Genomic DNA, 14,386 nt, shown 5'->3' with positions numbered 1-14,386 from the left:
AAGTGGGCTAGAGTGCCCAATGCTTCATGGAACTTACCCTATAACTTAGAAGTAAAATGCCTTTGTCAAAGATGATAGACCGTGCAACCTTACTATCTACTTAACATATATCTTGGCCAATTGTAGAGAGTTGTGATCCACCCTTACTTGAATAAAATGAGTTGATTTAGTCAAATTGCCAATGATAACCCAAATAGAATCATACTTCCCCAAAATCTTAAGGAGTCCCACTACAAAGTCCATGGCTAATCTTTCCTACTTCCACTTAGGAATGGACATTCTCTAGAGTAAACCGGCAAGTCTTTTATGCTCATATTTTACCTGATGAGAATTCTAACACTTGGACACATACTCGGATATATCTTTCTCTTCATTTCATGCCACCAATATAGCTGCCTCAAATCCCAATACATCTTCGTTTTACCCAAATACATGGAATACCACAAACCATGAGACTCTACCAACACATTCTATATCAAGTCACCAACCTAAGGAACACAAATTCTTCCTCTAAAACTGAGTACACTGCCTGCATCTAGAATATTTCTAGACACCATTTTATTCCTAAGCCTATTCAAGTTCTCATCCTCAAACTGCCTACCTTCTATTTCTTTTCTAAAGGTGAGCTTAGCCTCAATACTAGCTAACACCCACCTTTCTTAGAGATACCTTATTGCATGAACTAAGATTTCAAACCCTAAATCTCTCTAGCTAAGGGTCTCTTGGACATCCCTAATCAAGCCAAATTGCCCATACTAACCGTCTTCCAACTTAAAGTGTGCACTACCACGTTGGCCTTACCTGAATGGTACTAAATGGTCACATCGTAGCCTATTAACAAATCCATCAATCTTTTATGTCTCAAATTCAAATCCTTCTAAGTAAATACTTGCTAAAGACTGTGATGATCAATGAACACCTCACACTTGACCCCATACATATAATGCTACCAGATCTTAAGAGCAAACACTACTGCTGCCAACTCTAAATCATGGGTGGGGTAGTTCCTCTCATGGACCTTCATCTATCTGGAAGCATAAACTATAATATCCATGTCATGTATTAACACAACACCTAAGCCCGAATGTGAAGCATCACAATAAACAATGAAATCCTAACATGCCACCATTGATCTGGAGACTGTTGTGTGACCCTAGAATGGCCACCATAGAGGTGGGTAGTGCTGAATGAATCAAACGGGCTGAAAGCACCGACTAGCCAGACCCTCTGGAGTAGGAACCATTGTAGATTCCCACATTCTTGGGCCTCTTAGATTATTCCTTGTCTTGCCCAACTTGTCGAACCCCCTCAATTTTATTAACAAAATTTGTTACCTCATTGAATCTTTTCCCTGCTGAAGTCATGTGCACCAATAAAACCTCCAAGTTTGTGTTCAGTCCCTTCACAAAAGGCATATCCTCTCCTTCTAAGTGCTTACCAATTGAGTAGCATAATGAGACAAGACATGAAATTTGGCCTCATAGGCTACAAGAGACATATAACCTTGTTCAAGGACCAGAAATTCATCCTTCTTCATGTCTCTTTAAGTACGCAGAGCATACTTCTCTAAGAATAATACATGAAACAGAGTCCAAGTCAATAAAGGTAGGATACACAATCGACACTCCTGCCACATACGCTCTCTAGGATTGCTTGACATTACTTCGCAACTGGAAGGGGAAAAACTCTACCCTATCCTGATGAACAATACCCAACTTGTCCACCCTCTCATATCGACCTTAAATAAACTCATAAGCATTCTTTCTCTTTGTACCATGCAACACTAGAGGCTTTAGCTTCAAAAATTTAGTCAAAACCTCATGCTCAAAACCATTCATAACGGGACCCAACACTATATGGAAGAAAGCCTTTATACATGAAGCTTTATCCATTCTGAGTGTCATAGCATCAACATGTTGGGTAGTTGGAACCTGGTGTAGCAGGAGTGGCTCCAATGCCTGCCAAACCACTCGAAAAATCCAGTATTTGTTGGATCACTTTAGAAGTCATAGAGGGAAACCTGCACCCCTAACTTGTGCCTCTACTTTCGGTTTAACATCCTCTTCAATTTCCATTTCAACCTCTTTCTCAACGGGACCATGAGGTGGGGGATAGGTTGCCAGCTTTAGCTCAGCAGCTTCTCGAGCTTCACCTCTGGCGGGTGTGGTCCTTCCTCTGCCCCTACCTCTACATGTGCCTTTGCCTCTACCTTTGACCATTGGTTTTGCCGCTGGAACTAGTACTTTGGCTCTATTGTACCTAGTATCTACCATCTGCAGACAGAATAATGAATAAGATTAGATATAAATTTGGATCGCCAAATACCAATTGGAATCAAGTTATAAAATAAAGGGAAAGAAATGAGATGATTTTTCCTAATGTATGGTAGCCTCCTGAAGAAAAGTACAGACGTCTCCGTACTGTTCCGCAAGACTCTACTAGACCTATTTTGGTACAACAAGATCAATAAACCTAGGACTTTGTCTCCATTTTCATCACGACCATGGCTTGTCATAAGTGACACCCACGCTAACCCTCTAGTTGGAGAACCAACTAACAACCCAAGTTTAACCAAACAACCAATTATAAGCTACGTGATGATATAAAATGTTAAGGAAATAGTCTTAAAACAATGAAAAGGTTGAGTTCCCATAAATTCAAATTTAACAAGAAAAACTGCAGAATAAAACTCTCTATAACTTGAAAGTCATAGTACCAAAACATCTAATAATCTTGGATAGGGGATGCAACCCAAAAACAAGAATGAAAATATAGATTTAGAATGTTTGAGTCCAAATAATGGACTAAGAAGATAAATAGCTCCTAGGACACTTGAACTTTGTGCTCTGATACCAAGTTTGTCACGGCCCGAGTCTACACTCTAGATGTGGCCGGCACTCGAGAACTATTGCTGGTCCCCAAGCGAACCCTCATCCTAGATGACTACAAGCGAAAAACTAACTCAAGCATACAAAAGCTTAAAAACTGAATTAAATTCAAATACTCAACTTTAAAATAATCTGAACAATACTCAATAGAAAACTCAGAGTTTATAAAAACAACTTAGAGAAGATACATACCGAAAACTACTAACTTTGTCTATCTATGAAGCCTTTACTATTACAGAAGGATATCGGGACAAGCCCCACGATATCTCAAAACTACTAACTGTAAAATAAAGGTGAAGTCCTCCGGAATATAAGAAGGCTCACCAAAGCTGACTGGAACATCCCATGACCTCAACGAAACGCATATTGATGATCCTAAATACCTGTATCCGCCTCATGAATTAATGCAGGCCAAATGGCTCAGTACATGGAATGTACGAGCATGTAAGGGGAATTCTAAAGCATAAACATAAGCTTAAACTGGTGGAATAGAAACATACTTACCTCTTCTCAATTCACTTAACTCAACTCAACTCAAAGAAACATAGTTCAACTCAACTCAAGGAAAAATAGTTCAACTCAACTCAAAGAAAATAGGGCTCAACTCAATGATAAGATATTCAAATCAGTGAAATAAGGCTCAACTCAATAATAAGATACTCGACTCTGGATACTTAGCTCAATATAAAACAACAATAAAATATACAATGTATGGAAAGCTTTTAAGACAGTAGATACCAACTCAATGCATTAGAAAATACAATATAACTCTGTTTGTATGCATGAATACAAAATATAAATTGTTTGTATATAAAAATACAAAATAACCTCTGTGTATATAAGAATACAAAATATCTCTGTAGGAGTTTCTCTAACTGACAACTATCACTATGAGCAATGTAATGATACAATGTCTTGCCTCACGCTACCAGGGCCGTCTTATACTTTGCCGGGGTATAGAACCTACTACTAAGTGGATCCACTAGTCCATGCTAAAAACATTAAGGAATCACCTAAAAAGTATGACCCTTTCTACCCACATTGGCTACATAGTTTATAGAGGCTGTGAGTTATCTGAACTCTCCCTCATATCGGTGCTCAATACTACTCCCAAAATGTAACTATGTTATATGTTTAAAAACATAACTTTTTCTGTGGTTTGAGATTATTAGTCAAAAATCTTTCTCTTAAAATAGACGGTACTCAAACTGCTCAAAACTCTTTTGGAAATCTCAGTTTCCTCTCATCTTAAATGTAAAAACATTTAATCTTGGGAATACTTAGTTCCCATATATCATTTTAAAGAAAGTGAACTCAGCTCTACTCTTCCTCAACTCAGTGCTCAAGTCTTTAAAACATGTTTTAAAACAATTTGTAAAAAGAATTCTTAAAATAGGGTTCATGCCGAATTATGGACGTGAGCGACTCAATTTAAAGTTTTCAATAACCATGCATAGAACTCAATACTTGGAAGTCAACAACTCCAGAACTCAAAGAGTCAATGATACTACTCATCTCAAGAATGCTCGACTCGAAGGGTTCATGCAGAATTATAGGCATGAACTACTCAACTCAAGGGCACAATGATATTTCTCATCTCAAGACTGCTCGACTCATAGGGTTCATGCGGAATTGTGGACATGAGCTACTCAACTCAAGGACCTCATGGGTAACATGTAATAGTTCCATGATTAGGAATATAATCTCAAAAGGGTTAGGAACTCAAAACTCAAGACTTAGAACTTGAAGATACTACTCCTCTCAAAGATGTTCAATTTATGATGTTCATGCGGAATTATGGGCATGAACGACTCGACTCGAGGGTCTACATAACAATATGGAAATCATGTATACAACTTTTCTAATTCTCATACTTACTTCCTCAAAACTTAGTTCAAATTGATAGTTGATCTCAAAGGATTCACAATTGAACTCAAAGACTTTCTCGAACTCTACTCTTAACTTTTATTGAAGTTGAATTATGAATTCAAGAGTTATGATTCATGATATAAATGATCTCTTGATGATAATGTAGACTCACGAATACATTCTTCTCATTCTCATACTAACTTGCTCGAATGTTGAAACAAGTTATTAGAAGTTGTAGAAGACTCCTCAAAAAGACTCAAAGGGACTTCCTCAAAATGTTCGAAAGATCTCTCAAGACTTATATCTTAGCTCTACCTTGAATTTGAATTATGAATTCAAGGTTATGGTTTATGTTATGAATGATTTCTAGATGTTTAGAAGTAGTTTAGAGTGTTTAGAATCGATAGGGCTTGAAGGTACCCTTTTAAAGGACTCAGACGGGAAACACGATGGAGAAGGGGTGGGGGAAGGTGACCCTGGTGCGATGAGTGGCGCAGGGCACCATCCCTTTACCTATATAGGTGTGGTTGGGGTGCACTGGCTGGCACAGGGCGCTAGGGATGCCTGAAAACCTCGACGACTTTCTTTCTCGTTTTCAGACCCTAACTCACCTAGAATCGAACGGTTTCTTCCACAATCACTTGGATTAGATTACTCAACATAAGTACACACTAATCATCAAAACCCCAACAAAATAAGATTTAGAATGAAACTTCAAGAACACTTATCAAGAACTCAATATATCAAAACTTATGGATGAAATTTGTAAAAGAAACTCATGATTGGCATGTGGGTGAATGAACCCAACACTATGACAACTTACATACCTCTTAGGGATCAAATCCATGGTGAAAATCCACAACGAAACTCAAGAATCTCGAGAACGCTTTGAACCCTTCCTCTTTTCTCCTATTTTCTCTTTCTTGAACTCTCTTCTAAAACCTTAAGCGTATTTAGATTTATGAAAACTGACCCAAATCAGATCTGTCCCCAAAATATTACTAAAATTCATTTTAAGCTGATTGGGTAAGGAAAAGACCAAAATACCCTTCATATTTTTGGGTAACTTTCCTTAATTGGACAGCCCAACTTCAAACGGGAATATATACCTCATACGAGCTTGAAAATTAGCAAACTTGGTGGATTTGGAAAGATAATTCAAAGACCTTTCATTTGATATCTTATGGGCAACCTAACTCATTATGTACTGAAAGTTATGGTCGTTTGAAGTTGACCCAAAACTTAAAGAACTTAAGAATAACTTGAATAAATTCTCTTTAGTTCTTTTTGGAACTCAAGGTGCTACATCTAGTGACCTTAACATTTAAGAAATTTTAAATTCCTCGGTAAAATCCTACTCACAACGAAGGATGGTTTGAGTCTTAGGTAAAAAAAAATTATGGGGTGTTACATCCTAATTCCAACGTCACCGAGTTTGCTAAGTTTCGAGCTTGTATGAGGGAGATATGCCCATTTGAAGTTAGCCGGTCCAGTTAAGTAAAGTTACCCAAAAATATGAGGGGTATTTTGGTCTTTTCCTTACCTTTTCGGATTTAAGCATTTTTAGTAAATAATTAGGGGTCTAAACTGATTTGGTTCAGTTTTCCCAAACTAATTTATGCTTAGGATTTTGAGAAAAGTTCAAGAAGAGGAGAAAAGAGAAAAGTCAAGGCGTTCATCAAGTTTTCTTGCGAATCAAAGGTTGTTTCGCCAAGGGTTTAATCCCTAAGAGGTATGTGAGTTCTCATAGTGTTGGGTTCGTTCATCCACACGCCGATCATGTTATTTTCAGTGCAATTTCATTCTTGAAGTTGAAGGATTTGAGTTCTTGATGAGTTTTCTTGAAGTTTCCATTCGTAATCTTGATTGTTGGGATTTTGATGAGTTCTTGAGATAATCATATGGAGTTTAAGAGATGTTTTTTTGTTGGGTGTTCGAATCTAAGTGATTGGGGAAGAAACCATTCGAATCTAGATGAATTAGGGTCAGAAAACGAGTTAGAAAATTCATTAGAAAAATCTAGGCAGAGGCTGGCTCCCTGCGCCAGGAAGAGGTCTCTGTAGTTTGGGGCCTGGCGCCCTGCGCCAGCCAGTGCACCCCAACTACACTTTAGTAGTTCAGGGGTTGGCGCGTGCGCCAGGGTCGCCTACCCCGTCCTGTCTTCAGTTGTTTAAACCGTCAGAGTTCCTTTAAAGTGTTCCTTCAATCCCTATGTATTATAAACACTCTAAACTACTTCGAAACATATATAAATAATTCATAACATGAATCATAACCTTGAAATCATAATTCAAATTCAAGGTAGAGCTAAGAGTCAAGTCCTGAGAGTTCTTTCGAGTCTTTTGAGAAGTCTTTTGCAAACCTTTTTAAACTTGTTTTAAGACTTGAGCATATGAGTTTGAGGAAGAGTAGAACTAAGTTCATTTTCTTTAAAATGATATATGGGAACTAAGTATTCCCAAGAGTAAATGTTTTTACATTTAAGCAGAGAGGAAACACTGATTTCCAAAAGCGTTTTCATGAGTAATTCTGAGTACCATCTCTTTTAAAAGAATGATTTTTTGAGTAATAATCTCAAACCACAAAAACTGTTATGTTTTTAAAAACATATGAGCTATTATATTTTTGGGAGTAGTATTGAGCACCGATATGAGAGAGAGTTCATATAACTCACAGCCTCCATAAACCATGTAGCTAACGTGGGTAGAAAGGTCATACTTTTTAGATGATTCCTTATTGCCTTTTAGCATAGACTAGTGAATCCACTTAGTTAGTATGTCCTATACCTTGGATAAATATATGATAGTTCTGGCAGCATGGGCTAGACGTTGTATCATCACATAGCTCATAGTGATAGTTGTCGGTTATAGAATCTCCCACAGAGTTATTTTGTATTTTTATATACAGATAGAGTTATATTGTATTTTTCAATACATTGAGTTTCTATCTACTATTTTAAAAGCGTTTCATTATACTTGCATTACTATTGCTGCTTTTATACTGAAATGAGTTAAGGTTGAGTTGAGTTGAGACGAGGTAAGTTGTTTTTCAGTTCTAGTTCAAGCTTATGTCATGTTTAGATTTCCCTCACACGCTCGTACATTCCATGTAGTGACGCCATTTGTCCTGCATCTTTTATGATGCAGATACAAGCAACCAGGATCAGCATCCAGCGTTTCGTTGATCCGGTTGATCTCCAGAGTCATTTGGTGAGCCTCCTTGCTTCCGGAGGATCCCTTTTATTATGTTTTGTCTTTTTAGTTTGTTAGGATGATCAGGGGTCTTGTCCCGACATCCCTCATAGTATTAGAGGTTTCATAGATAGATAGAAAGTAGTTAATGAGTCTTTTTCATTTTGGTCAGTGAATGTTTTATTTCTAAAGTATTTTGAGTTTACTTTTGAGACAGTTGAGTAACGTTTATCTTTTGAGTTATTCTCTATGGAGTGAGTCTTCCGCTAATAGTTGAGCCAGGCCAGGGGTTCGCTTGGGGCCAGTAATGGTTCTCGATTGCCGGTCACGTCCAGGGTGTAGGCTCGGGGCGTGATATTAACCTTTATAAATTAGTGTATAATTTCACATTTCTTGAATTTTGAGAATTTGGCATAGTTGAAATTTAATAATTTCTCATTTGACATTATCTAACATGTTTGGAGAGAGGTAAATTAATGTGTCGATTTTCTTGCAAACGAAGAACACAAATATGATGAAGATTTAGTAATGTATAGGGAAATGCACTCAAGCATATGTAATTTTTTCTTCTAACAGATTTAAGTAGTACTGCTTTTATGATTTTTTTTAAAGCTTTTTCCTATTTACTCAAAATAATAATAATACACATTTGGTATATGTCCCCATCAAATCTTCTCAATTGTCATAATAATTTATAGCTATAAAATTATAATATTAAAAGTAAAATAAAGTATTAAATTATAGTAGTACTATTTTTAGTGATAATTTTTATGTATATATTAGCGTACACAAATTTCAAAAAAATATTATTCAAACAAACCACAATTCATGTATATGACACCAAGAAGCCACCTCACCAATTTCCAAATAGCTATTTCTAGAAAATATATTTTATGATGATGATGTTCGATTAAACTTAAAAAAAATTTGAAACACTAGATAAAAAAACAATTCAAGAATTTTGTTTAGGTCATTAATATACCATCCATATACCCCCACCCCCCACTCCCTTGATGTTCAATATTCATATCGAATCTAACTAAATTTGAATTCATGCCAGAATATCTTACATTGAGAGTAAATAACTCCCTAACAAAGGTGACTCTGTATTCATAAATGTAACACCTCAAACTTCGATTAGTTTTTAGATTTGGGTCAACTCCAAACGACCATATCTTTTAGTAAATAAAGAGTTAGGTGGCCCATGAGGTATCAAATCGAAGGTCTTTGAGTCATCTTTTTAACACTGCCAAGTTTGCTGAATTTCGAGCTTCGAGTAAAAAGTTATGATTGTATGAGTGAAGCCTCTCTAGTTAAGGCTTTTCATCCATTTAAGAAAAGGGTATTTTGGTATTTTTCTTACCCCTATAGGCCTAACCATGTTTTACCCACCCAATTTAGGGGTCTAATCAGATGCTAAGTTATTTTTCATATTTCTAAACACTTTGAACTTTAGTGCTAAGTTTCAAGAAGAGGAAAAGAGGGTTTTCAAGCGTTGTTTAAGTGTTGAGGAATTTTGCCAAGAACAATCGTTCTTTCCAGGTATGTGAGGTTCCCCATAGTGATGGATTTGTTCATTCTCATGCCAAACATGTAATTCTTTCATTAATTCGTCCATGAAATCATTTATGTAAGTATTATTGAAGAGCTCTTGAGTTTTAAACCCCATTCTTTAACAATGGTGGTTTTTGAGTTCTTGAGGCGAGGGTTTTGCGAATGAGTGTTGTTTCTTGGTATATTTTGTGTTGAATATCATTGAATGTGTATTGGTTTTTTGAACCAAAGAGAATTTAGAAGGAACCAATTGATTCTAGATGAGTTAGGACCTAAAATTGAGAAGAAAAATTCGTCAGATTTTCTGGGTAGGGGCCTGGGGAAGCACGCCACCCATAGCACCAGGACTTTTGCCTCTGTAGTTTAGGCCCTGGGGCGACGTGCCAGCAGTGCGCCAAGGCCTTACTTCAATAGTTTAGGCCCTGGGGCGACGCGCCACCAGTGCGTCAGGGTCGTCTGGGTTTCTTTTCTTCCCGTGCTTCATTCCGAACGTGTTCCTTCAAATCGTACCTATGTTCTCTTCTTAATATAAAGTCTTAAGGTCTTCAGTAATCCTTGGGAGAGTCTAAATGTCCCACCCACATGTCTTCATTTACATTCCAAATTAACTTAAGAAAAGTCCCCATCTCATAAAAACTTAAAAACTTCAAATGTTATTTATATAACTTCTATATGTACCTATGTTGATTAGTGGGCTTGAAAGATAAGTTCACAAGTGCATGTTTTAAAAATGCAAGCACGTCTAATGTTTTTTGAAACATATTTCAATAAAGTAAAAAGTCCCTTATTTGTAATGGGTGAATTGAGCATAAAATTATATCTATTATTTTGGGAGTAGTATCCAGCACCGAATTGGGTTAGAGTCTTTTATAACTTGGAAGTCCCATAAAACTATGTAGCCAGCGTAGGATAGGATAGCATTGATTCTTCATGCGACTTCTCACTGCCTCTGAGAAGGCCTATTAGATGGATCCATAGTCACTATATCATCCTTTACCTTGGCAAGGTATAGGATGACCCTTGTAACATGGGTGAAACATTGTATATTGCTAGGCTCATGATAATGGTTTTCGGTTAGAGAAACTCCTTACAAAGTAAAGTATATTAATTTCATGTTTTTTTCATTGTATATCTTATCGTAATGTAACACCCCAAAAAAAATTCAAACTAAGACTCGAACCATCCTTTGTTGTGAGTAGGATTTACCGAGAAAATTAAAATTTCTTGAGTGTTAAGGTCACTAGATATAGCACCTTGAGTTCCAAAAAAAGAATTAAAGAGAATTCATTCAAGTCATTCCTAGGTTCTTCTAAGTTTTGGGTCAACTTCAAATGAACATAACTTTCAGTATAGGATGATTTTGGCTGCCCATAAGATATCCAATGAAAGGTCTTCAAATTATCTTTCCAACGCCACCGAGTTTGCTAAATTTCGAGCTCGTATGAGGGAGATATGCCCGTTTGAAGTTGGGTTGTCCAATTAAGGAAAGTTACCCGAAAATATGAGGGGTATTTTGGTCTTTTCCTTACCCAATCGGATTTTAGCGTTTTTAGTAAGGTTTTAGGAGTCAAAACTGATGAAAATTAGTTTCATTCATCCCCAAAAGCGTTTAGGGTTTTAGAGAGAAGATTTAAGAGGAGAAAAAGTTTAAAGTTTCAAGCGTTCGTTCAAGAAATTCAAGATTTCGCCAAGAACCTAATTCTTTGAGTTATGTAAGCTTCCATAGTGTTGGGTTCGTTCACCCACACATCAATCATGATTTTATTTTGCAAATATATCCATAAATATTGAGCAATTTAATTTATTGATGAGTTCTTGATAAGTGGTCTTGAAGTTTCCTTATCTATTAAGTTTTGATGTAAGATTATATTTGGGTCAACTTCAAACGACCATATCTCTTAAAATATAAAGAGTTACGTGAGCCATAACCTATTAAATTAAAGGTATTTGAATCTACTTTCCTACTCCATCAATTTCACGTCAATCCAATTTCTAAGTAAAAAGTTATGACTATTTTAGTAACCTATATAGTGCTGTTACGAATTTAGCCGACGGGAAAACATTAAAAAGGGTTGTCTTTTGTTTTTTTACCTCCAAGAAAACCCTAAACGAATTTCTTGACTAATAAAAGGTTCAAAGCAATCATATTTTCATCTTTTAATCTATCATTCTCTTCTCTCTCAAACCCTAGGGAAAAACCCTAAGGGAAAATCAAAGTAGAAGACTCCATTCCAGATTCTTTCAATCTCTTTCAAGATTCTTCTTCAAGGTAAGTCTTTCTCCAAGAATTCCTTTTTTTTTCAACTCAAAATCCTCTATAAAATTATGAATCACTAATGAAAATCATAATTCTTGGCCATAGAGAGTTCAAGAATCTCAAGAAAGGTTTTCTTGATCACTTACCTTCAAGCTAGGGTTTCAAGGCTTCTAATCAAGTTCTTCTTCAAGATCCTTTCAAGATTTTTCAAGAACCTTGTTCTTCTATGTATTTAAAGCTATCATAGTGTTGGACTATTTCGTCCTCACGTCCTACATATACTTTCAAATTAGTAAAAGAGAAATCTAGGATTCTACCCCTAAATTTGAGTATTGTTGAGATAAGTTGATTTTGAGTTCATTTTTCTTTTAAAAGTTCTATTCCTAATTATAGAATTGCTATATTGTTATTGAGATCCTTCATATCATGAATCATAACGCTTGAACTCATAATTCAAATTCAAGAAAGTGTTAAGAGTAGAGTTCAAGAAAGTCTTTGAGTTCAATTGTGAATCCTTTGAGATCAACTGTCGATTTGAGCTAAGTATTGAGGAAGTAAGTATAAGAATGAGAAGAGTCGTATACACAAGTTCCATATTTTCATGTAGATCCTCGAGTCGAGTTGTTCATGCCCATAAATTTCGCATGAACTTCATAAATTGATTATCTTTGAGAGGAGTAGTATATTCAAGTTCTAAGTCTTCAGTATTGAGTCCGTAAACCTTCTGAGATTATATTCCTAATCATGGAACTATTATATTCAAGTTCTAAGTCTTGAGTATTGAGTGCGTAAACCTTCTGAGATTATATTCCTAATCATGGAACTATTACATGTTTCCCATTAAGTCCTTAAGTTGAGTAGTTCATGCCCATAATTCGGCATGAACCAAATGAGTCGAGAAATCTTAAGATGAGGAGTATCATTGAGTCCTTGAGTTGAGTTGTTCATGCCCATAATTTCTCATGAACCTTATGAGTTGAGCATTCTTGAAATGAGTAGTATCATTGAAGTTCTTGAGTTCTGAGTTGTTGAGTTCTGAGTATCGAGTTCTTTGTATGGTTATTGAAAACCTTAAATTGAGTCGTTCACGTCCATCATTCGACATGAACCCTATTTTGAGAAGTCTTTTACAACTTTTTTTAAACTTATTTTAAGACTTGAGCACTTGAGTTGAGAAAGAGTAGAGTCGAGTTCATTTTCCTTAAAATGATATATGAGAACTAAATATTCATAAGAGTAAATGTTTTCACATTTAAAAGAGGAGGAAACTGAGATTTCCAAAAGAGTTTTGAGCAGTTGAGTAACATCTCTTTTTAAAGAGATTTTGAGTAATAATCTCAAACCACATAAAGAGTTATGTTTTTAAAACATATGAGTTGAGTATATTTTGGGAGTAGTATTGAGCATCGATATGGGGATGAGTTCAGATAACTCAAGTCTCCATAAACCATATAGCCGACATGGGTAGAAAGGGTTATACTTTTTAGATGATTCCTTAGTGCTTTTTAGCACAGACTAGTGGATCCACTTAGTTGAGAGGTCTTATACCTTGGCAAAGTATAGGATAGTTCTGGCAGTGTGGGCGAGACATTGTATCATCACATAACTCATAGTGATAGTGGTCGGTTAGAGAAACTCCCATAGAGTTATTTTGTATTTTTATATACACACTGAGTATTATTGTATTTATCTACAGTTTTACAACTTTCCATATATATTGCATCTTTTACTATTGCTTTATCCTTGAGTAATCTTGAGTTGAGTACCTTCGAGTTGAGTATCTTGAGTCGATCTGTGTTTTATTATGTCGAGCACCTTATTGTTGATTTATGCGGAGTTGAGAACCTTATTATTGATTTTGAGTTTCTTATCCTTGAGTACTTGTGAGTTAAGTAAGTTTGAGTAGTTTTGAGTATCCTTGAGTATTCCTTGAGTTGAGTAAGTTTGAAAAGAGGTAAGTATGTTTCCTTTTTATCAAGTTCAAGCTTATTTTTATGCTTTACAATTCCCCTTACATGCTCGTACATTCCACGTACTGAGTCATTTGGCCTGTATCGTTTCATGATGCAGATACATGTATTCATGATGATCAACAGGAGCTTCGTTGATACCACATGAAGTTCGAGTTCCGAAGGATTTCATTTACTTTTCAGTTTTGTCATGATGTCGTGGGTTTTGTCCCGACTTCCATCTTTGTCATTTAGATGCTTCATAGATAGACAATAGAGTTTGAGAAGTCTGTTTCATTTATTTTGTTAAATGTTTTAAAGACTTAAGTTACCTATTTTATGGCGAGTTGAATAATTTATTTTTATCCAGAGTTTTTCATCTGAGTTAAAGCTTTGTAGTTGAGTTTCATAAATTTTTATTAAGTTTTTAAGCTTTGTATGCTTGAGTTAGTCTTCTACTTGTAGTCAGCAAGGATGAGGGTTCGCTTGGGAACCAACAATGGTTCTCGAGTGCCGGCCATGTCCAGGGTGTAGGCTCGGGTCGTGACATGTAAAGTTTAAAATGTTTTCACTTCATATTCATGTATTGATCCGGTTATGTTGTTTTCAGTCATTCAAGTTAGTTAATTGTCTACTCTAACCTTATAACTTACGAGTACATTCAATGTACTGACGTCA

Source organism: Solanum verrucosum, unplaced genomic scaffold (assembly GCF_900185275.1).
Source record: "Solanum verrucosum unplaced genomic scaffold, falcon-dt-bn FXZP01000176.1, whole genome shotgun sequence".
NCBI lineage: Eukaryota > Viridiplantae > Streptophyta > Magnoliopsida > Solanales > Solanaceae > Solanum > Solanum verrucosum.
This window is presented reverse-complemented; position numbering follows the sequence as displayed.